This window comes from Ambystoma mexicanum, chromosome 1q (assembly GCF_040938575.1).
Source record: "Ambystoma mexicanum isolate Mex_15411 chromosome 1q, UKY_AmexF1_1, whole genome shotgun sequence".
NCBI classification, from domain to species: domain Eukaryota; kingdom Metazoa; phylum Chordata; class Amphibia; order Caudata; family Ambystomatidae; genus Ambystoma; species Ambystoma mexicanum.
This window is the reverse complement of record NC_090922.1, coordinates 804,826,705-804,852,088: the sequence shown is the minus strand read 5'-3', so window position 1 is coordinate 804,852,088 and position 25,384 is coordinate 804,826,705. Positions and strand designations below refer to the sequence as shown.

The 25,384-nt window shown below is 48.9% G+C and overlaps 1 protein-coding gene across 1 annotated transcript in view; it reads left to right on the top strand.

Annotated features, from left to right (window-relative positions):
- LAMC1 (laminin subunit gamma 1) overlaps positions 1 to 25,384 on the top strand; it is a 922,342-nt gene that overhangs the window by 149,220 nt on the left and 747,738 nt on the right. The gene's annotated exons all lie outside the window — the stretch shown is intronic.

Below are 25,384 nucleotides of genomic sequence, written 5' to 3'. Positions count from 1 at the left end.
TATGCCACTCTGGGCAATGGCGCATCCGAGATCCTCAGAGTGGGTGCCATCACCTCGGGTTCAAACCTATCCAGAAGCCCTTCCTCCTTGCGAGGCTCCTTTGTCTTGAGACATAACAATATCCTCCTCGCCCTAATCTGGCGAGTATCCTGCATCCTCCTCCCCATCATTGTACAACCCTGGGGGTAGGGTGTCTAGAGTCCGGCACAGCCCCCATCAATATAAAGGCTTTCTTTAGCCTACTTACTGGGTCAGCTGACTCTTGGAGTGTCGAGCCCACCACTTCTGTGGTGCTCGGGGGTGTCAAAGAGGCAGTCCTCTACCAAGCTTTTTTACAGCCCTAGTCCACCCCTGCATCGGGTTGTCTCGCTGATGTCCCCTCCCCTGGGCTCAATGCCCTTTTTCTTTCGGGTACTTCACTGTCCGCCTTTTGCTTATAAAGCATGGCCTCCAGGTGGTCTAGCCTTTGGGCTAGGGGCATCATGTCATGCCCTCAGTAACTGTCTGTGACGAGGAGTTTCCCAGAACCCTCTTGAAGCTGAGGGAGAGATCCTCCTCCTCTGCGGTAGGGTGCTCTCCCCATTCTTCAGCACTCCATTCTGGGGACATGCTCTGAGAGGCGGTGTGGCTTTTATATTGTGCCATTGTAATCAATATGCTGCTGTGAGCTGTTGAAGGGAACTTCAGCTGTTGAGCCACACGGAACAGTGTTTTTTTTTTCAAAATAAATTATGCTTGCCGCGTTGGATTACTTTGGGAAGTTAGCCGAGTAAACGCGCAAACAAAATCTGAGGAGACTCATTGTGCTAGGCAGGGCGGGAGGGAAAACCACCTTGTCCGCCAGTGCCTGTGTGGTCCTAGAGACCACTGTGCACCAATCCCTAAACTCTGAAGGAGGAGGTGGGGCCGGCTGCCTAACAAGGGTGCGTTCGTCCGATACTCCGGCCTCAGCCTCCGAACGTGCAGTGAAAACTCGTATAATTGAGGGAAAACGGTAACCTTGCTCGCGCCGTGTATAAATCGCTTAATACCCACTGTAATTGTTACTCTGAACACTTGCGTGTCATCTCAACAACCAAACTCACGCTTTAACCATCTGTATGCACTCATGCGCCTTAACCAGTTATGACAAAAAGGTACTTATCTCTCATTCAGCAACAAAGAAAGAGGAATGGTAGAAGAGAGGACTAGATATAGTAGGGAGTAGAGTCTGATTGCACACGGAGGACTAGTCAGAACTACAAGAAAGAAGACATATGGGGTTTGGTAGTCCTTGAAGAAACATTTTAAGATGGACATAATCTAACAACCCTTTTTTAGTTCCAAGGAAAACCAAACGAACACATTTTTAATCAGTTTGAAAGGTGTTAAAATGTTTAGATTTGAAATTGCGGAGTATGCAGTAATAAAGAAAGAAAAGCATAATGCTTGCCCCCTGTCTCAACATAGAATTGGGGATTTCTTGATAATTGAACTCTGTTTTCTGAATGATCCGCACTCTTGAGTAAGATACCCAACAATATTTAATGGAGCTAAACAAATTAGCTTGGATGCACCATCAAAGGTTCTATATTTGCTCAAGGGGTGAGTGTGCAGCAAGTCTTGACTGCCCTACTAAAGGCAGGTTTATCTTGAATCACGATGTGACATATCAAGTTGTAAGTCAGTCGCCTGATTTTGTGAATGACACAATCTCATGCACCAAAACCACAGCAATCATGTACATTTATAGGCCTAACATCAATCACGACTAAATACACAAATCTATTTAGGTGTCAAATTTTGTCTAAATGGAACACAATTTTGCTAGGCGAAGTACATTGTGCATTACAGCTCACCTGTATAATGTGCATTTCTCAACCCTGTTCACACAAATGACACAACCTATAAAGCATGCGTTGTGTAATATCAACAATGTGCATCATTATAGAAATTGTCCTTAAGCAAAATATTTAAGTCAAGTTTTGCCTGTTTTTAAAGGGGCAAGAAATCCAACCTTGTACTTTAAAAAGCTTTGTACATATTAAGCTAACTCATATTACAGATGGCTAAACACAAGGAAAAATGTACTAGTGCCTGTTTCTGTGTTTGCTCATCATGTGACAAATGTTCCAATGTAATGAAAACCCGTCCAGTATTGCAAAGTAGTTCTAGTTACCATGCATCTGCTATCGTCAGGAGTAAGGCCTACCATAATGAATCGGTAAATAATCCATTGAGCTATAAAGGACACACAAAGGGGTCGTTCGGAACTTATGCCTATATTTAAACAACAAAAAATACAGTGACGTAAACGATTACAATTCAAAATCTTGGTTTCCATGGTCTCGCCCTATTTTATGGCTGACAGCTGGTCACATTCAGAGGCCTGGATTTTCGAAAATGGAATGCAGTGGGATAGGTTCCAGGCAGATTTCGATCTTTTGACATGTAGCTTGATAATGTGTTGGCTTCTTGGTTTGAAGTCTTACCCAGCCTTCCAAGTTAATAGTTGAGCTAGGATGAGACTCCAGTTGCACAGAAAGGGAAATACAAATTGCAAATGGCCCATTTAGACTTTGACCAATGCTTTGTTTTAGAAACCAATAACAGATTTGCACTCGGCAGGATTCCTCATAGTTTAAATTTAAACACATGTTAATGAATATCAATGTATACATTTAAGTATTTTAAGAAAATTCGCATGCTATTGGTATAGCTTTCATGCCTGCAGGTGCAGGATTATCGTGCTATTTTAAAAATCTATATCTCAATGGGATATGTTTCTAACAGAAATGAGAAAAATTGATTGGCCTCCAAATTGACCCAATACTCTACAAGAGAAGGGGATGAACCTTCTGTTGTCACATGGTAAAATACATTGGACCAAGTATAACGAAGGGAATTGGGAGTGTTGTTCCATAAAGAGAGCCCATGATGACCCTTAGAAATGGTTGCATCAAATAATGCTGTATGGGCGTAATGTATCAGCTATTTAAGCCCAGACACACACAAAATGGTGCCTGCAGACTGGGGAACCCTGTCAGACTGGAGTAGTACTGATGTGGGATTATACCTTGGAAATAGTTGGAGGATTCCCCTTAAGATGGCCTTTCGTCCAGAGGGGCCTGAATGCAGAAACCTTTCACAAAAACAACCAGCTTCCTTAGAAGGCTTTGAAAGCGGAGGACAGAGTGCCTAGCTGAAGGGTGAAGTTGTTGGGCACTGCATATGTTCTGGGCCTATAATAGACACATTAAAAGTAAGTATGACAATCCCGGTGAACTGGAAATATGTTCCCAGTACTCATTTACCAGCCAGGCCACTAAATGGGGACTCTGCTCTAACGGAAAAATTGGGGAAGTGGGTATACAAATAGAATGCCATCGAATTTGGAACACGAAATGCAAATATATTGATCTCCTGGCAGTAGGCAAATTAATTACCACGTTTTGACAGGTATATTGTAAGACGATCTGTGAAATGATGTACAGCATATTCAGATAAGCATCTGATTACTCAGTTTATTGATCCGTGGAAACCATAATACATGGAGACCTCCTTGGTGAGGCTACTGCCAAGTTACAAACTAGTCACTCTGTTTTTCACTTAAATCGGGACATTTTTCTTAGCACTTTATTGGTGAATCCAACTACAGATCAGACTGATTTTGCCCTAATCGGGATGTTGGTAGAGCCCTCAAGTTCTGCCTTGACTTGACCAAGGGCATGGGATATAGCCAGGTAAAAACTCTGCCCCTAGTACCTGTTGCTCTGATAGCGAGGCTAGCGTTTTTGTCATGAACCGGAGAATCGTAGACTGCTGGGCCAGCAGAAGGAGAAATACCTCGCTCTATTCCTTACCCTAGCCAATTGTATTCTTTCACTAGAAATTTAGGTGTGTGGGCTTCATGTAGGTTTCCCACTCGTACAGCAGTTCTAAGATTGTGCAGCCATAATCTTAGAACTTGGCGATTTACTCACAGGGTGAAGCAATCAGTCAGTCAACACTTTGACGTCTCCCAATGCACAGTGGAAATGGAGGCAGGCAAAGAACAAAACAATGCAATGCTTCTGATAAGCTATCCAATAATACACTGGACGTGCAATCAGTGTACCAGAGACGAGAACAACCAATGTCCATGTACAAAAATGAGCATTTTATTTACAATGATCACAAAGTCCCTCGTATTGTCTCACTAGCATGTACGAGATCCAGGAGTTCCAACAATCAACATTGAAGCATCACAATGACCACAAATTAAATCTTTACATTAGATGAGTCTCAAATTGCATCACTTTAGAAAAACACTTGGTATCATCAATAGTACCACATTAAAATAAGAACTTTACTTTCTAAATACTAGAGCTGTTTTTCCTACTGTCCTACTGTTCTATTAGGAATGGCATTTACCTCTAAAGGTTCTCAAACCATTGCTATTAACTTCTAAATCAAATCCAAGATGCATAATTCAGTGAAGCAAAATGAGTGTCTGAATCGTGAAGCAAAGCACAATGCAACAGGACCACAAAAGGACACTATTCAGTCAGCCAAATTTAATATCCACATTTAAAAAGTAATCATTAATTTTTGGTTAAGCCTTGGAGCTTACGCTCCTCCCTCCGCCCCCAGTCTCTGCATTATGGCATCATCCTGTTTCTGTGGGCTGAAGCATATTTATAGGATGCACACTTGGAAATCCCCTTTCTTGCCTAAAAGCCCCTTCCGTCGTCCTGTGCAGGATACATCCCCTCAGCTTCTGACTTGAGGGTTCTGAGTACCTCACATATTCTTCAGGAATGTTATGTTATGTTAAAGGTAATTGTATAGCGCACCTTCACCAACGGAATTGGTCCCCAGGCGCTTTGGTGGCTCTGTAAACAGGAAGGACAGGTAGGGTTAGTCGGGACAAGGGGACAAGGAGAGTGGGAGAAGTGGTGTGCTGTTGGCAGCTTCAGCTTGGTATATACAGAGTGCTGGGCTTTGGTGGTAGTAACGGATCAGGCGCGACCTTGAGTGCTGTAGGTGATGTTTGTGTTGTTGATGCAGTGTGGTAAAGTGCGTGCGGATTGCTGGGAGAGAGATGGTTGTGTGGGTTAAGTATGCAGAAGATTGAGGGTTGGGTTAGTGGGGTCGGAATCCTGATTCAGGTACTTTGGTTCTGTTGGCTGTATACCTGTGGGTTGGGTTATTGCTGGTTCCTCGTGGGCCAACTCGCTTTGGTGGTGCTGCGCTGGTCCAGCTGTATCATAGTGAGTATTGTTTGGATTGATAAGTGCATCTGAACCTTTTCTTCGGGTGTGGGACTGGGTAGGTAATATCTATTCTCTGGTTATCTAGTGTGACACTGGTCTGTTGAGAATTTGAATGGTTCAGGGTCGGAGTGGCGTCCTAGTGCATCCGTCTTGGTGAGCCTGTGTATTCAGTCGTTCGTTTCCTTCTGTCACGACTGTCTTTCCGTCGGTTCTTTGGTTTCCTTGGGGTGAACATCCTTGGGGCTATTGTTTAGTTGTATTTTTTGTGTGATTGGGCATTGTGCTTCCCGCTGTGTATTGGTGGACAGTGTGTAATTCTGAAACATTCTGTTTCTCACCCACTGGATTGGGGCTCGTGATTCAGTGCTTCCTTTCCCTCTCTGTTGTCATTAGGTCTGTTGGGGATGGTTATAGTTTAAGGACATGGTCCTCTTGATTCGTCAGTGTTTGTCTTTGTCTTGCTATGTTTACGGTCTTTGGTCGTATTGCGGCTGTCTCCCGGTTAGTCGTTTAGTATGTCATGGGATATTTTCCTTGGGGGTTTTTCCCATCGATTGCTTGGTGTGGCCGGTCTTTCTAGTTATGACGTGAAGAGCTAGGTTTTGAGTCATTTCCTGAATAGTTGGTGGTTTCTTGTGTTACATATGTACTTTGGAAGTTTGTTCCATGTTTTCGGGGTTTGGTGAGAGGAGGAGGATCCTCCAAGTTTTCTTTTGTTGTAGGGTTTCGGTTCCAGGCGGATGTCAATGCTTGATCTGAGTGTTCTTGTTGGTTGATGTAGACGCAGTTTGTCTCTCAGGAACTCAGCGCCTTTGTTGTGTACTGCTCTGTGCGCACATTGTTTTGAATTTTATTCATTTTTATTGGTAGTCAATATAGTGTATTCAGCGCTGGTGTGGAGTGTTCTCTTCGGGGTATTTTCAGAAGTAGTCTGGCTGCCGCGTTTTGAATGCATTGTAGTTTTTTAAAGTCGTTCGGGCATGCCTCAGTATAGGCTATTGGCGTCTACTCTGGACATGACAAGGGTGATGATGATGGTGGTTGTTTTGGTGGCAAACGATAGGAACGGTAAGATCCTCTTTGCCGTTCGCAGGAGGAAGAAGCATTTCTTGAGGAGAGCATCTACTTGTGGCTCTAGCATGAGATTGTCTATCAGAACCCCCAGGTTTTTTACAATCGGCGAGGGTGCTGAGGTTGTCCCGGGTTCCATTGGCTGAGGGATGAAATGGTTTTCTCCTCCATTTCTTCTGACAATCCTATTTTCTGTTTTGCCTGGGTTGATTTTCAGGCAGTTGGAGTTCATCCAGAAGAATACGTGTCAGAGGCAGTTTTCTAGCATTGTTTATTTCCGTGTTGTCTTGTATTTTGAAGATTTGTGTATCTTCTGCGTGGTTGTAGCAGGTGAGGCCGTGGCTTTTGATGATTCTGACAAGTAGGTACAGGTAGATGTTGAATAGTAGCGGGGAGAAGGATGATTCTTGTGGTACTCGACAGGTGGAATCTCTTGTGCTGGATTTGAAGGGTTTCATCCATACGGTTTCCGTTTTTTTTGTTAGGAAAGATTTGATCCATAGTAGGGCGGTGTCTGTTATTCCAAGTCCTTCTAATACAGTTTGGCTGTATATGGGTTGTTGGAGTTGGGTCTGTAGTTGGAGAGGTCCTCTACGTTTCCCGCTGTATCTTTGAGTAGTGGCCTGATGTATGCAGTTTTGAAGTCTTGTGGCACTTTCCCAGTTGCGATGGAAAGGTTGAGGACGTTCCTATGATATTCCATGGGCTTTCCTTGTTTAAGAATCTATTTGTATATGTCTGATGGGTACAGGTCTTCGGGAGACCCTGAGTTATTGCTTTCATTCACCAGTTTGACGAATGTTTCCACTGATATTTTTGGAAAGCTTCGTAGTTTGTTTGGGTGCTTCTCCTGGGTGTAGGTGGGGATTGTGGTCAGATAAAACGGTCTGTTTTGTATGGTTTGTTGGATGTTGGTAATTTTGTTTTTGAAGTGGCCTGCAAGGTCATTGCAAAGTTTCGTGGACAGAGTTGGTGTTACATCCCGCAGGGTTTTAGATTTTGTTTGATTTTGAAGAGTTCTTTTTGGGTGTTTGGTGCTTCGAAGATTCGGTTGTCGCAGTGTTTCCTCTTCGCTTTTTGTATTTCCTCTTTGTATGCCTGGTTGTGTTGTAGGAATTTCAGTTTGTTCGCAGCGTCGTTTTATTTTCTCCAATCAAGTTCTAGTCTTTGGTTTTTCTTTTTCATGGTGCGAAGTAGTGGGGTGAACCATTTTGCCATTGCCCATTTATGAGAAGTGGTGAAGGATTTTTCTTTGGCGATGTTGTCTATAGTAGTTACAATCCAAGAATGCAGCAGAGTTACTTTTTTGTCCAGGTCATCTTCTTACATGAATGTTGGGTGTGGTTTGCTTATATCCAGCAGTTCAATCAGGTTGGAGTTTTTTTATGGTTCTCCAATTTCTTTTCATGATGTTCGTAGTTTTGTCCGGTTGACTGTTTGTTTGGGGTTGTCATTTTGATTACGAAGGGGATGGTGAGATGGTCGCTCCAGGGTATTTGAATTGGGGGTGCCGTGGTAAGGAGTAGTTTGTTTGCGAAGATTGTGTCAAGTGTATGCCCTGCCGAGTGGGTTGCTCCTTTGACTAGTTGTTGTAGATTCATTGCGGCTAGTTGGCTGGTTAGTGATTTTTGTATGGTCGTGGTTTCTTGTCTGAACCAGATGTTGAAATCCCTGAGAGCTATCAGGTGATTGTGTTTGGTGGCTAGGACGGTGATTGCTTTTGTGAAGGCGTCTACAAAGGTTGCATCGTAGGTTGGTGGTCTATATATTAGTATGAATTTCAGGTTTGTTTTGGGGCTTACTGCTAGACGTATGATTAGGGATTCACATTTATCGATGTTTAGTGGGTCCTCCAATTTGATATCCAGGTGTTCCTTGTGAAGGATTGCCAGTCCTCCCCCCTCTTTTGGTCTTTGTTTGCTTGGATGCATTTGAAGTATTCAGGCAGGCAGTTGTTGAGGGTGATCTTGTAGTTGTCTAGCCATGTTTGTTACAAACAAGATGTTGATCCCTCCGTCGCAGAGCAGATCGTATATCTCGGTGGCATGTTTGGACATTGACCTTGCATTGATGAGGTTGCGGTGGATCTTTTTGGTGTGGTTTTGCTTGTTGTTCGTTGTTATGGTTTGTGGTTGTATGGTTACGGTGCATCGTTATTGGCGTTGATTGGGTGTGGATGAGGATCAGCAAAGGCTGTATCTTCATTTTAGGTGGCGGATGAGGATCAGCGAAGGCTGCATCTTCATTGAAGCGGTCTGCTAGATTGACAGCTTGGCTGTTCAATAGCGGTGCTTCTCTGTTTATGCCAGTTAGGTGAAGGTCCGCAAAGGCGTCTTCTTCGTTGAATTGGTCAGTTAGGTTGATGTTTGGGTTGTTCGATCGTCGTCGTTCTGTCCGGTGTGGCATGGGTGTTGAGGGTGTCCTTCTGTTCTTGTGATGTATGGGGCGATGGGGTCAGACTCTATCCACACTCTTCTTGGGTGCGCCCGTCTTTTTCCTGGTTGTCTCGGGCTGTTTGTGTGTCTTGATGTCTGTCGTTCGGGTATCCTGGTCCAGGGGTTGTTGTGAGATATAAGGATTTTTCCCTTTGGAAGTTTGTTCTGTTCGTTTTGTTTTTTGGCGGCGTTTCCTCTTTTTGTGGTTGTTGCTTCGGAGGTAGGTTGGATTTGTGCGACTGTGTGCAGTGCCGCCTTGTCTTGTGCCCTTTCTCGGCGTCCCTTCCTGGTCCGGGGCCTTTTGGTGCTCCAGTGCGGAGGTACCGGTTGAGTGGTTGGCTGCTGTGTCTTGAGATGGGAGTGCTGGTGTTTGTTCTTGTGTTGGTAGGCTTGGTTGCTTTTTTTGTGCTGTCTGTTCTTCAGGTGGGTTAGTTTGTGTATCCTCTAACCGCTGTCCAGTGGGGTTGTGGTGCTGGGCGTACAGTTGTCGGGGGTGTAGTTCAAAGTTCAGTTCTGTCTATGTAGGTCACTCAGAAAAGGTGAGGGCTGTGGAAACTATACTCTCAAGGTCTGGTCCTCACTAGGAGTATTTTAAGGTGGTTAAGGCTAAGTTTGTGCTTGAGACTAAGTCTAACTATGTTCTAGAGTGCCGTATGGTAGGAAGGACTCTAAGGAGTATTGTAATACTTGGGAGGAGAACCCCTGCTCAATGCAATACGAATGTCATAATACACAATTTGGGAACAGAGCCCCTGCTAGATTTGAGAGACCTGCATAGTGGGAGAGAGGCCTATCGATGCAATCTGAATATCATGCAATGCAATTTGGGAACAGAACCCCTGCTAAATTTGAGAGACCTGTACAGTGGGAGGTCGGTCCACGGCCAACAGGTCAGATGAGTACCGTGTTTCTTCAGGGTGTGGGAGAGAGTCAATGGGAACCAATCACACTGTTTTATATCGGTTTAAGCGACTAGGATTCTAGGGTAGAGTGGTTGCTCTAATCCTAACCCAGGCCACTCCTACCTTACTGGTCCTTGTAGTTGATGGTTGACGGCTGACCACTGGCTTCCCCTGCAGACATATGGTAAACCATATTGGTTGGTACCACCAATGCACCCATGGCACATATTTCAGTAGAGGCCCCAGGTGAATGTATCTGTCTCCCAACAAGCTACGAGAATATGGTGCCTACTGGAGTTTCAATGTGTCCTTCTCCAAGGCATTAGTGTCACCAGGTACCCTATTCTCGTACAAGTTAACTGCTGTATTTCTTGCTATTTTAAAATTGAGAGAAACGTGCTTCCATAGGCCTAATTAATAATGGCTTGAAGTACACACAGGGATGATTGAACTACACTGCTTATTCCAGCTACCTAATGGATGTGTGAATGGATGTTAGTCAAGTTGCTTAGTGCCTTGCTATGCTATATGGTTATACAAGTGAATAAATGAATGGTTAGGACCCGGTTGCTAATCAATCGGGTTGCACAGATCGTGGGCTGAATCCCATGATCCAAGCCAGTGTTCCAAGCAAGCGGATAGCTGCTTCCCCTACCCCACCATCTTCCCCCGCCTTCAATTCCCCTCTGGTCCGCTTCAACCCCCACTTACCTAATTTCTTTTGGCTGCGTTGCACAACCACCACCACCCGCTGCTTCAGACGTCTTTGCCGCCATGGAAATGGAAGAGTGGCTCTGTATGGAGCCCCGCCTTCCAGAGCCATGGCACCCAAGCATTTTGTTTCAATGAACAAGATGCTGCGAGGCATCCCGTTCATTGAAACAAAATGCATTGCTTTTAGCACCCCAGGTTTCTGGATTTAAAACCTGTGGTGCTAATAACAATACCACCCGATCCGGCCTGTCAGGTTGGGTGGTAATGGCACCGGAGCCCATCAGTAAGGCTCTTCCTGTGCTCAGGACTATACCTTGCGCCCTGAGCTGTTACCACTTGATCGTGCCGGATTGGGTGTTAAGGTTTAAATGCTAACTCAGAAACCTGCATTTCATACTGTCTGAGAGCACTACTGTTTAAACTGACAGTAGGCAGGTATCTCACTACTACCTACACTTAAACGTATTACATAGCCCCACAGGATATATAATATAGGACATTAGTTGCTTATCCCATTCAGGTTGCTACATTCTAACTGGCCTCTAGTCAATGGTAATATTGGTCTTCTATTATGAGCAAACCTGATTCTATTATGAGCAAACCTGATGAATGATTTAGTGTCTTCTATAGCTTTCAATGACTGCCTAACTGAATGCCATTCTGCAGAATGTACTCTCCCTAAATGTTGCATGCTCAGAGTACCATGCTCTACAGTGGTATTTCAGAGGCACATTCCTTGGAACGTGATCACTAGGGCTACCACTTTGACCTTGCATTCTGTTTAACACTAATTTGGATGTCCACCAGTTTGGTCAAGCTGTTAAAACCTTTTTGGCTGACCAGCATCGACTAAACCTCCTTCTGGACTTCTGCCTGGCTATCTCCCACAAATATGTAGGAAAGGGCTGTGGACTAGGAATTGCCATAGCCACTCTGGTGTATTTTGCATCATTTGTAAAATGTCGAAGTACATATTTGATTGCATTGGTTTACAATGCAAGGGACAATCGCCAGATTTGACACTAAGGCGGCAAGAGGTAGGTTTGGTTTTTTAATGAAGATTTTAGATTTCAAGTGCATTTCGAAAGGTCAAAATGCTGCCACACTGCAGATCTCTAAAGGAACGGAGTTCCAATTGAGGGCTTTTTGGTTAGAAAAACATCAGCATATACTTGTATAACTAAGCAGAGAAGGTTTTGCAATGGTGGTAGCAGGTTCTATTAAAGAGTTATTACTGTTTTGTGACTATTTCACTGAGCAAAACGCATCTGTGTGAATAGATCGCCCTGAATTGAGTGAGTTGACTAAAGGGTAGAGGAAGAAAGAGAGCTGATGGGTTTGACACAAAATTCTATGCTATGTGGCCTGAGGAATGACACTCCAGAATCTTTGCTTAACCAATACAATGCAGTTTGCTCCAATCCCCATCCATATGGAAAAACCAAAACGGCCATCCATGTCGGCCCAAAAGGGGAAGCTCCAGCCTAGAGGGGTGCTAGAGTGGGGGTCAGAGGGGATTCTTACTCTTTCCTCCAGGTTCTCAACTCCTGGAGAGTAGTTGATGGCAACAGGGTGGGAGTCATTAAACTTGGGACGTTTGTCCACCACCATTTTTGTACATAATCTCATTCACGGACACGCATGGTGCGTAATTGCATAGTCCTACTTAGTAAAAATCTTACAACATTTACTTTGGAACAGCTAGGGTTTTGGCGAAAGGTGCGAGTGTTCCTTTAAATGAGGCTAGTATTTACAATCACGCTTTCATGTAGTGCTTGATGCTGCATTTCTACTTCTAAATAGTATTATGTGATAATGGTTCAATGTTCTCATCCTTTTGAAGTAATCCATAGTTGATCTATGTATTCCAACCTGTGACCTAGGTTGTGCAAAGAAACAGACGAGTGCTTAACTTTATCTTCAGGATAATTTTTGTGCGAAACGTATTCAAACTTGAAAAATGTGTTATAATTGGGCCAATGCTGCCTGCTTATTTGCGGTTTCCTGCTTTCTTCCTAAACTTCCCACTCCTGTGTTCCAGATAAAGGCTTATGCTGGCTGTAATTATGAGGGGCTGTGATGAAGACCAAGCAATGAAAATTGAACAGGGCTTACTTTTGTTCTACCTGGAATTTCAAAGAAACATGAATGAAAGACTTGGTGGGGGTGGAGAGATCGTTGCACGCCCAAGGCAGGGCCTCTCCTGGGAATGAGCCACTTCTCTTTGAACTCCCAGCCTGTGTAGTTGCATGCTGTTTCCTCTGTAATGGGGGGATGGATTCACTCAATAGTGTTATTTGGTGTGCTTTGAACACAGATTGCCAATTGTTGCAGGCAATTTGTTCACGGCTCATCGGCACATTGTTGATTGTATGCTAGCTCAACTGACCTGCATGAAAATCTTTGCATCTTTTTGGAGTATTTATTTTTAAATTGATTTAACGGTACCATGCCTTTTTTGTTCTTTGCTGCCTCCTACCACTCTGGATTTGTTGGGATGAGGGAGGAGAATGTATGATTACTCCTTTGTCCACACTGCTGTGCCTCTTCTTACTCTAGTTACTTGTGCACCCCCCTTTGTAAATGTAGATGTACAGTGTTTAACTGAAGGGTGTCCACCAGTGACCCTGCTCTCTTTTCTTTTTCCTTTCTTTTTTTACCTTGCACCAAATGCCCTATCTACTGCTGTGTCCCATGCGTTTTCGTGGTCACTAACCAGGTTAGACCAGTCTTTCAAAAGCATATATTTTTAAAAAACCCTAATCATTTAAAATAAATCATTATGGCAATTCAACACTGTGATGCTGAGTGATTTTGTCGTTTACAAATTCATGCTCCAGTTTTTATTTTAGTCATTAAAATATCTTCATGACTTACTTTAGCTCACATTGAGCAGTCAGGCTTAAGCAGGTGGATTAATGGCCAAGAGTTGTTGAAATATAATCTCCCTGTTAACACTAGGGCAAACGGCATTAATACTTACTTGGGGGCTCCAGCCTGGCTTGCAGACGGTTACGCTCTTCCTTTCTCCTGTAGTACAGTGACAACTTCCCCTAGGGTACGTCTCATTGGTCGAATGTGGGTGACTGATGTGGAATTATTACCTCGATAAATGGCAGTGCAGAACCTTATGGCATGTGGTGATATGGATAAGTGTAAACTGACATACCTATGCAAATGCATTGATTTCACAGTTGAATCTGTCTGTGCTGTGTTCCGAGATGAGGGAAGAGAACCATACGCGAAGGTGTTCATGGTAAAGGGTCCTACAACGCTGTACCGGCACTAGGAATTAACATTTTTAAACTAGTCTTCCCCCTCCAATTAGCCGTTGGATGGAGAGCCCCAAACGTACAAATGCAAAACCTTTTAACACTGCAATTCTTTAACTCGCGATTTGTTCTGTTGCCCCGTAGAGTTTCTGCTGTAGGCAGAACACCGCCCCTAGTGAATGTTTTGGCACTGAGAATCTGATGTGGACTGACTTCTCAGTGGCTGACTGCAGAATAGGCATAAGTGCGGTAAAGGTAAAATGTCAGTTTTAATATGGGGTGTTTCCGTGCACCACTCCTATTTTTATATAACCTGAAACAATCATTTCGGCCGGGTGTATGACTTCCACTGGTTAGTGTAAAGCTTGAGTTCTCTAATGATGTACTAGTAATTTCTTTTACTCCTACGTCCGTCCCCTTTCCTCCATACTTATGGGACATCTCTCTGTCATGTGGGACGGGACCGGAGCACTTTGTCAAAGCATCCCACCATTTTTTTTTCCAAAAATGTGTCCTTCCTCTTTCTTGCACGGGGCCCGGCACGCGGCCGTAACCCCACCCACCTTGGCTTCGCCCTGCGCATCGCCCATCAGTCCTTTTCTCCGCATCATTCGGGACTGGACGCACTTGCATCCGCAGAAGACCATTTTTTTTTCTCTCTCTGGCTCTCGCTAGAGATCGTGTACTAGTCTGTCGTTCAAACTAGACCTTCCAGATTGTTCGTGTCACTGACGCTTCGAGAGGGCGGATCACCATCCTCTTTGTTTAGAGTGTTTGGGTCCGGATCACCGTTGGGACTCCTGTTTCGAGGGAATTGGGTCCTCCGACGTATTCCATATCTATGACATGTAATCACGAATCAGCTGTGCTGCTTCGGAAACTTTTTTCGGCGTCTGCATCCTCCGTCGATGACGTCGCTGCGCCGTCGTCGAGGACCTCCTCCGACGTCATCCGATGTGATAAGTAGGACGCACGACGCCCGTAGCCTCAGTTCCGTTTTTTCCGCGAACGTGTTGCTTCGTGTTTCTCGGTTAAACGCCTCGACTCTGGAGTTCTGTTCTTCTCGGTTCTTCGAACCTGTTCGTTTTGTGTAGATCCTTCGTGTGAAGATGTCTTCTACTTCGTCTTCGACCCCGCGTCCGGGTTTCAAGAAGTGCGGGGAGTGTGGGTCCAAGATGTCGGTGATGGACTCGCACGACGCCTGCCTCTGGTGCCTCGGGGAGGCCCACGACACGGATGACTGTATCGACTGCCAGTCACTCACGTCCAAAGCCTTACGCGAACGTAAGAAGAAATTGTCGGTAGGTCGGGTGTCCAAGCCCCGGAAGTCGAAGTCTGCGGGGCTTTCGACGGATGATTCGAGGGGTGACTCTCCGCGTCATCGTCGGAAGTCTCGTGGGTCTCCTTCTAGGAGTCGGTCTCGCCACTCCTCAGCCTCTTCGAGGCATTCTCGGAAGCGCCGACACCGGTCGTCCTCCAGGTCCTCTTCGGAGGGCTCTGCCCGGCACGTCGCTTACCCCACCAGCCGTGCGACCCCGGAGGAATGGGCTTCCTTCGGGAAGAAGATGCTGGCGATTCTTGAGTCGCAGGGTACTCAGCCGTCCGCGCCCCCGAGTGGGGTCGGTCGTGAGGTCGAGAGACACCGCTCGCAAGAGTGGTCGTCACGGGAGAGGTCCCGTTCGGACAAGGGGACTCGTTCTCGACGTACCCGTTCCAGGTCCCGGTCCTCGACGCGTTCGAGACCGTGTGCACCTGTGAGGTCTTCGAAGAAGGCATCGACGTCTGAGGCGTCGACAGGCTTTCTCGAGGCTCCGACTCCGAGGAAGTCGTCGATGCCGTCGACGCTCAGGTCGTCGAGAGACACGCTCGGGGCTCCGGCCTCGAGGGCTGTGTCGACGCCGCCGATTCTGGAGGCGCTGCATCTGACGTCGACGCCGATCCCCTCGACGTCGACGCCGATCCTCTCGGAGGTACCCCGTGGCACGGGTGAACCCCCTAGGAAGGCTCTGGTTAAGAGCAAGCACTCTAGGGTGCCTTCTTTTCGCCACCTGGACTATATTTCAGAGGCGGATGAGGATTCTGATGGCCTGGTTCCTAGTCAGGTTCCAGATGAAATTGTCTCGGGCCATAGTCAGTTTGACGAGTTGATACAGTCACTGCATGATGCCAGTGGACTGGACACCTCTCCGGAGGTGGAGTTTTGTAGGCCTGAGCCTGGCTCTCATGCCGATTCCTCGGACCGGCGCCTTATGGCTAGCGTTTCTGAGTACTTGGGATGGTCTGCTCCCTCAAGGGAGTTTGTGCAGGATGATCTGACGGACATCCTTGATGTTGGCCCCCCAACTGACCCGGTACTGCCGTTCCATATGGCTTTACAGAGAAGGGTGGCGGCAGCTTGGACTGCTCCGGAGAGTCTCCCGGCGGTGGGCAGATCCTTGTCGCGAAAATACCGTCCAGCCAGTAGCGACCCCTGCTACTTGACCAGACACCCCACTCCGGAGAGTTTGGTGGTGCAGGCGGCCACGGCCCCGGCAAAGCAGGCGTCGTACCCTACCATCCCTCCTGATGGGGACGACAAACGTTTTGATGGCTGGGTGAAGAAAGTGTTTTCTTCTGGTGGTATGGCGCTTCAGGCGGCCAACTCAGTTTGTGCCTTGTCTCGTTTCACGCACACTCTGTGGAACTGTGTTGCGTTAGCGGCTGAACATATTCCCGAAGGGGACGAACGGGATGGTTTCGTTGCTATGGTCCAGGATGGTAAGGATGCCATGTGTGAGTCCGTTCAGTCGGGTTTGGACTTAGCTGAATGCGTCAGTAGGTCCATGGAGGCGAGCACCGTGATACGCAGGTTTGCGTGGTTGCGGAAGTCGGGGTTTGCTCCCGATGTGCAGTCCCGGCTCCTCAACATGCCCTTTGACGGTGAACACCTTTTTGGCAGTAAGGCTGACGAGAGCCTTGAGAGGTTGCAGACCTCAAAGGCTGCAGCGAAGTCGTTGGGCGCTGCAGTTCGCCAACCTCCGCCTTTTCGTCCTAGGGGACAGCAGTGGAGGGGTGGTTCCTTTCGCTATTACTCGTCCTTCAGTAAAGCGAGAGGAGCTGGCAGTCAAAGAGGCCAGCGCAGGGGTACCAGAGGTGGACGACCGGGTACCCGTGGTGCCAAGGCCGCTCGGGCAGTTGCCTCTTTGCCCTCAGGTAACGCCGCAGCCGCTCCCACTCAGTCATGAGGCCATGTCCCATGGTTCGCCGGTTGGGGGAAGGCTGGCGCAGCATCTTGTAGAGTGGCAAGCCATTACTTCAGATGTGTGGGTTCTGGAGATCATAACCCACGGCTACTGTCTTCCCTTTCAGCACAGGCCTCACGACAATCCACCGGGGAACCTCTCTTTGCGGTGTCCGGATGCGCAGGAAATTCAAGCCCTGCTGGAGAAAGGCGCCATAGAACTGCTGCCTGTAGCGGAGAGGAACAAGAGATGGTATTCCCCTTATTTTTTGATTTCCAAGAAAGACGGGGGATTGAGACCCATCATGGACTTGCGCGGTTTGAACAAACTCCTCAGGAAGGACAAGTTCAAGATGGTTACGCTCTCTCAAGTCCTCCAGGCCCTTCAGCTTCAGGACTGGTTGGTGTCACTCGACCTCAAGGATGCTTACTTCCATGTGCCGATATATCCCAAGCACAAGAAGTACCCGAGGTTCACGGTTGGCGACTCGCACTTTCAGTTTCGGGTCCTGCCGTTCGGTTTGACCTCCGCCCCAAGGGTTTTCACCAAGCTCATGGTGGTGGTGGCAGCGCATCTCAGGCAAGGGGGGATTCACGTCTACCCCTACCTGGACGATTGGTTGATCAGGGGGAGCTCTCCCGAGCAAGTCCTGGATCATCTATCCGTCACCTGTCACTCCCTTCACAGGCTGGGCTTCTCCCTCAATTTAAAGAAGTCCCATTTGACGCCAAAACACAGCGGCTCCAGTACATCGGAGCAGTGCTCGACACTTCCCTGGGGCAGTGTTTTCCTCCCCAGGTGAGGGCTCTTCACATTCAGCAGATGGTGCACAAGTTTCAGCATGCCCAGACGCTCCCAGCGTTCGAGTTCTTGAGGTTGCTCTGCCTCATGGCATCCTGCATTCTTCTGGTGCCAGAGGCTTGCCTGCGGATGAGATCTTTACAGTGGGCACTCAAGACGCAATGGTCGCAGTCCTCCGGCAGGATGTCGGACTCGATTCAGGTGCCGTCCTCGGTCGCCCGGGACCTTCTGTGGTGGGCCGTCGAAGGCAACTTGATGAAGGGGGCTCCATTTTGGCTTCCCTGGCCAGAGGTGACGATCGTGACGGATGCATCCCTCACGGGATGGGGAGCTCATGCCAACGGGCTGACAGTCAGCGGTCGTTGGTCTCCGTCGGAGTCCAGACTCCATATCAATCTGTTGGAGCTGAGGGCCGTCAGGCTAGCCCTGAAGGCTTTTCTGCCGACTGTGCGAGGGAAGAATGTCCTGATCCTGACGGACAACACAGTGGCCATGCACTACCTCAACAAAAAGGGGGGGGCAGGGTCACTTCCTCTGTGCAGGGAGGCGATGCAGCTCAAGTTCTGGGCCATCCAGCAGGAAGTTTCGATCTCGGCAGTTCATCTGGCCGGAGACGAAAACGTGACGGCGGACGCTCTGAGCAGGCAGAGCGCGATCTCTCACGAGTGGGAGTTGGCTCAGGAGATTCTCCTGGAGATCTTCGCCCTTTGGGGGACCCCTCAGGTGGATCTCTTCGCCTCCAGTGTCAACCGGAAGTGCGAAAGGTTATGCTCGCGGGAATTTCCTCCAAGAGGAGCCTTAGGAGACGCGTTCGTGGTGGAGTGGTCTTTCCCGCTGCTGTACGCGTTTCCTCCGGTCCCCGTCATCCCGCAAGTGCTGCGGAGGTTACGGAAGTTCGGTTCCCGAATGATCCTCATTGCTCCGGCGTGGGCTCGGAGGACGTGGTACCCGGACCTTCTCGACTTGTCCATCTGCCCTCCACGTCGTCTTCCCTACCGAGACGATCTGCTCTCACGGGAGGGGGGTCAGGTTCTCCATCCAGAGGTCAGATCCCTCAACCTTCACGCTTGGCTTCTGAGAGGTTGAGGTATAAGGATTGGGACCTCCCTGAAGACGTGATGGAGGTGTTGCTTTCGGCCCGAAGGCCGGCAACAAAGTCTCTGTACCGTTGGCGTAAGTTCTGTAACTGGTGCAGAGTTCAGAATGTGGATCCTTTTGCATGTGCCATCCCCATGATTCTGTCCTTTTTACTTTCTTTGGCCCACAGGGGCTTGCAAGTGGGTACCATTAAAGGTTACCTGGCGGCGCTGTCCATCTTTAAGCGCTCGTCTGAAGAGTGTTCTTACTTTAAAATTCCTTTAATTTCAGTTTCTGAAAGGGCTCACTAATGTGTTCCCTCCGTCACCTTTCCTGGTGCCCGGTTGGGATTTAAACCTTGTTATTAGGTTTCTTATGGGTGCTCCGTTTGAGCCTTTACATTCTTGCCCTTTGAGGCTGTTAACTCTGAAAACTGTTATTTTAGTTGCGGTTACTTCCGCTCGCAGAGTGAGTGAGTTACAGGCACTTTCAGTTAAGCCACCCTTCACTGTATTTCACAAGGACAGGGTTGTCCTTCGAGTTCGTCCTCCTTTTCTTCTGAAGGTAGTGACGGAATTTCATTTGGCCCAGAAGGTTGTTCTTCCGGCATTCTATCCTCCTCCGCATCCTGGTAAGGAAGAGGAGAGGCTCCATAGGCTTGATCCTAGGAGAGCTTTAAGCTTTTATGTTTCACGCATGTCCCGGGTCAGAGTGGACGATCAACTCTTTATTGGTTACGCTGGGAAGCGTTTGTGGCAAGCTGTGACGAAACCGACTTTGTCTCGCTGGATTATTTTAGCCATCTCGGAGTGTTACCGCTTGGCGGGAAGGGACCCACCGGCTGGCTTGCGGGCCCATTCTACCAGGGGTGTGGCTGCATCTACTGCCCTGCAGAGGGGTATTCCTATTCGCAACATCTGTGATGCAGCCACCTGGGCTTCAGTACATACATTTGTACGTCACTATTCCCTCGATTCCATCCGAGGGCAGGATCTGGCCTTTGGCAAGGCGGTCCTTTGCTCTGCTATTTGATTGGCTATTCTAAATTTTGATTCCAAATTCTTTCCCTCCTCCCTGCTCTGGTACTGCTTTGGGAGTCTGTCATAGATATGGAATATGTCGGAGGACCCAATCCGCTCGAAGAACAAGTTACTTCTTACCTGGTAACGTTCTTTCGATGGGATGGTCCGACGACGTATTACATATCGCTCCCGCCCTGCCTTCCCCGCTGCAGAATTTCTTTTGCGATTGCAGCTTACGTTCCGCAAGGCTTTGTGTCTGACTGGCAGTTGACTTATGTCACACGTTCTGGGGGAAAAAACTACAACTGAGGCTACGGGCGTCGTGCTTCCTACTTATCACATCGGATGACGTCGGAGGAGGTCCTCGACGACGGCGCATCGACGTCATCGACGCAGGACGCCGAAAAAAGTTTCCGAAGCAGCACAGCTGTGGTGATTACATGTCATAGATATGGAATACGTTGTCGGACCATCCCATCGAAAGAACGTTACCAGGTAAGAAGTAACTTGTTCTTTTATGTGATTCCCTTTCGGTCCGGGCTCTTCAGTGTCATTTGGAGCGGTGGGAGGAGGTGTTCCGACGAACTCCTCCTTCGCATTTTCAAGCATTCATCGACGAAGAGAAGAGACGTCCGGTAAGTTCTTTACTTTTCAGAGCATCCCGGCCGGGAGACACCTTTCCGGGTTCCTCCCAGGCCGGGAGGAGCATTGATCGCTCTGTCACCGGGGTTTGCCCTGAGGTGCCCGTTGGGCCTAATAATTCTACCAGAGTGTTCTCCGAGGGTCTCCGTAAGGGGCCTGTGGATACCGGAGTACATTCCGAGGCCCCTCGTGTGGGGGCTGCTTGTAGACCCAGTTCTACTGAGTCGTGTGGTACTGGAGCTTGCTCGGAGGCCCCTCTGTCGGCTTCCCTCAAAAATAAGACCGGGGTTTACCCCTAGGCCTCGGCGGGGCTTGGTGTTACTGAACGGATGTTCGAGGCCTGCGCCAGTAAGGCTGTTACCGTTCCTGGGTCTGAGGTCCCTTGCACAGAGGCTAAAGTTACCAACATTTCTGAGGGGCCTGGCAAGGCCTTATCGGTGAAGGTTGTTTCTCACCGTTCCTGCTCTTGTGGCGACGCCAGATCTGTTGTGGGGGCAAAGAAGGAAAGTTCTTCTTTTACCGGCAGTGCCAAGGTCCTTCCTGGGAAGGCTAATTTGGCGATTGGTATGTCAGTCATTCCAGGCCACATAGTACCGGCTCTGCCGAGGTTCCCTGTGTTAAGGCTAAAGTTAAGACCCCTGATCCATCGACGGGGACCCCTGCCTCACTTCCTGACGTGCCGCAGTTCCCCTCAGGTGATGACAAAATGGTGCCTGTTCCGTGGTGGCCATTTTGGGTGCTAGCCCTACAACTACGCCATCGGCCTCAGGGGTAGGGCTTGGTTCCGTGGGTGATCATAGGGTTCCTTGTGCGCATCCTTATCGGCCAGTTTATGATTGGAACGCTCAGATGTCCCTTCCGCACAATGTTTCGTTGCCTGCGGGGTCGGCACCTTTTGATTTATGTGGATATGTCGGTGGAGGGACCGGTGTGGTACCCTTCCCTGTTACATCCCTGGAATTGTCGTCCTCATGAGGCCTCTTCTGGTTCCAAAACAGTCCCCGGAGGACTCCTTTTTCGGCAAATTTCAGATGCTCATCCGTACCGACCCCATGAGGGAATATTTGAAAGGGCTTTTTAGGGAGATATGTCAGCCTGCGCCTCCAGCCCCACCTGTTCCTCTGGTGGTTCCGCCCGCACCTCCCTTGCCTACGGTGCCTTCCCTGACTCTTCCGCCTTTGCCCCTATTGACCCCTGTGGACAAGGCAGCGGCCTACACGTTTCAGCAGGATCCTGACCTGTCGGATGACGCGCAAGGCGATCAGGACAATGAGGACCCGCCCCGCTCTATCAGAGCTTTTCATGACCGGGTACTGGACATGATATACTACTTGTATGTTCCGGTGCCTGAGGCACCCGCTCCGCAGGAGGGCATGCTTTCTGGGGCGTTCACCCTGTCTCCTTTGAAGCGTACCGGCCTGTTCTTGCAGAAGGACGTTCTGGCTGAGGTCCGCAGGTTCTCGGAAAAGCCGCACTCTGGACTTTTCGTCAATAAGAAAATTGACGCACGATACAGGCTACATTAGTCGGAAGAGGTGGCCCTGTCTTGTCCGCCCCCCTCCTCCACAGTGGTGGCTGCGGCCACTTTGCAGTCCAGGCCTGCAGCATCCTCTTCCACAATGGCTACTCAGGTTCTGGGAAAGGAGGATAAGCTCCTTGACTCCCTTGGGAGAAAGATTTTCGCCAACTCGGCCTTGCAGCTCAGGCAGGCCAATGCCGAACTGGTGTTAGCGGGGGCTAATATGCGGATGTGGAAAGGTATGAGTTTGAGGAGTTCATTCCGGTTGAGAAGCTGGAAGACTTCAAAGCAGGATTATCCGACGCCAGGGTCTTGGCCCAGGATCTCCTTGAGGCTGTGGCTCATCACGTAGACACCTCGGCTCGGGGCCTTACGCTGGGGGTTGATACCTCACGGCAGGTGTGGCTGCATGCTACTAAATTCTTGAAAGAAGTGCAGGACAAGGTGTTACACCTTCCGTTTGATGGTAAGGAGCTCTTTCATTCTACAACAGATGTAGAGCTGACCAAGGCGAAGGATAGCACTCAGACAGCTAAATCCTTGTGGTTCCTTGTTAAAGCCCCTTTCAAAACCCAGAGACCGTTGTCGCAAAGCCGACCCTCCTCTGGCTTTAGGGGCTTCCTAGACCGGAAATCTCGCAGAGTGGATACCCCTTTGGGGAATAACCGCCGGAGGCAACGACGCACTCGGTTTTCCTCTCGCTCCTCAGCCTCCTCTGGCAACACTACCGAGAAACCTACAAAATGAGGGTTCTCTGCGCTCGCACAAGGACCAGGTGGGAGGAAGCATTGCGTCTCATTGGGAGGCGTGGCAGACCATCACCGAAGACAGATGGGTCTTATCAGTCGCTCGGGCTTCCGCTTACCCCTGCCCCCTACCGCACCATTCAACCCTCCTTTTCAGCTGTCTGGCTCGCCCTCCCTCAAAGCCGAGGTTCAGAAACTTCTGGACCTCAGAGCTGTAGAACCCGTTCCTCTTGGGGGAGGGAGGGTTTCTACTCCCGGCTGTTTACGGTGCCCCAACCAGGCTGGCCTGCGCACCATCCTAGACCTTTCCCAGTTCAATCCTTTCCTACCCCAAGAGAAATTCAAGATGATCGCGCCCGTCCAGAGACGGTCCTCCTTGCAGATGGGCGATTGGCTCAGCGTGTTGGATCTTCAGGATGCGTACATGCATATTCTGATTTGGAATCCACACAGGAGATGCCTCCGTTTCTCTTCCAGTTTCGAGTGCTTCCTTTCTGCCTCAGCTCTGCGCCGCGTGTCTTCACGAAGATGTCGGTGATTGCGACCTATCTTCGTCTGCAGGGTATCCATGTGTATCCGTATTTGGACGACTGGCTCTTGCGCAGTCCTTGCCCGCTGAAAGCAGTAGGCAATCTTCAGTCTCTCCTTCAGCTCCTGTTCCATCGTGGGCTGTCAGTGAACTGGCGGAAATCTTCCATGACGGTCTCGCAGGACTTGATTTTCCTGGGTTTTCGCTGGAACATGATCGACTGCAGAGTGTACCTGACCGGGGACAGAATGGCGGATCTGTTAGCCACGTGTCAGATGTTTGCGCAGTCAGAGAGCATGTTGGCCTCGTGGTTCCAGAGGCTTCTGGGCCTCATGGCCTCGTGCGTCTTGGCTCTTCCTCTTGCTCGTCTCAAGATGAGGCGGACTCAGATGGCTCTTCGGAGTTCTTGGGGTCAGGCTGTGGACCCGGATTCCAAGCTGATAATTACGGCTTCCATGAGAGTGGACCTGGAATGGTGGTCATCTCTCAGCAACCTGTCGGTGGGTGAAGGGTTTTAGGACCCTGCCCCTACGGTTACGATCACGACGGACTCCTCCCTCCTGGGATGGGGTGCGACGTTGGATCCTCTTCAGGTCTCGGATCTCTGGTCGCCTCAGGACAAGCTCCTCCACATAAATCATTTAGAGCTTCTGGCGATCTTCCTAGCGCTCAGGGTGTTCAGACCGATCATAGCCAACAAGGTGGTCCGCATACGCACGGGCAATGCAGTGTCGATGTATTACATCAACAAGCAAGGGGGAACAAAGTCTCCCCCTCTCGTGGACCTGTCCATCCAGATTTGGGAGTGGGCTGTGCTTCATGGTGTTTGGCTGCTTGCAGTGCACATCCTGGGCCAGCTGAATGTCACAGCGGATGCCCTCAGCCGGTGGACAGTGGTCAGCTACGAGTGGGAGTTGAAGGCGGAGGTCCTCTCATGGATTTTCTTGCATTGGGACACACCAAGGGTGGACCTCTTCGCTACGGCGGTGAACAAGAAGCTTCCTCAGTATGCTTTCAGAGGGGGGCTGGGAGCCTTCCCTCTGGGGTATGCTCCCGAGGTTCCATGGCACAACATGAGAGCTTACGCCTTCCCGCCTCTGCCCTTTGCCTCTAGTTCATCGAGCAATTTGGAAGCTGAAGAACTCTGTGAACTGTTCCCTTCTACTTATAGCCCTGTGGTGGCCGGCCAGGTTTTGGTTCTCGGAACTTCAACACCTATCGGTGTATCTGCTGATCGGGGGTCACTGGTAACCTGATCTTCATCAGGGGGAACAGCAGATGTGGCACCCCTCCCCACAATCGCTCAGCTTGGCGGCATGGTGCCCGAGTTCAAGTCTTTAGACCATAACTTTTCTGCGGATAACATGCGTATTATCCAGGCAGCCAGAAAACCCTTGAGTAGGTCCCAGTACAGAAGCAAATGGCTCAGGTTCTGTCATTGGTGTTTAAACAGTCAGTTGGACCCAAGGGGGGGGGCTACAGTTGACACGGTTGTGTCCTTTGTATCCTTCTTAGCAGTGTCGGGTGTCCTTCTGTCATGCAGAACTTACCTTTCAGCGGTTTCTGCTTGCCTTACTACGGACCAATGCTCTTACTCCCCGAGTAACCCAGTGGTTAAGAGGCATTTTGCAGGCTTGACACGCCTCTATCCTCCAATTCGTAGTCCGCACCCGTCTTGGGATCTAAATGTAGTCCTGATGGCGTTGTCATAAGCCTTTCGAGCCAATGACCACGGTGGACCTCAAGTACCTGTCCTGGAAAGGGTCCTTTTTGGTCACCGTTACGTCAGCAAGGCGGGTGAGTGAGCTCCAGGCCTTGTTGGAGCATCCCTTTTTGGTCTTTCACAAGGATAAGGTAGTCCTACGGACGAATCCTGCTTTCCTGCCGAAGGTGGTAACTGAATTCCATCTGAATCAGTCGAGCTCCCTGCCGATCTTTTTCCGAACCCTGCCTCAGAGGCATAAAGGGTTCTGCATTGCCTCGATGTCAGAAGGGCTCTTAAGATCTATCTGGACAGAACTTCCACGCTTAAGTTCTTCTCAACTGTTTGTGACTTTTGGCAACCCTCAGGGTAAGCAGGCGGTCTAAGGCGAGTATTTCTCGGTGGATCGCCGCCTGCATTACGGAGCCTTTCACCGTCCAAGGGCTGAAACCTCCTAAGGGTATTCATGCTTGCCTGGTGCAGGGCAAGGCAGCTGC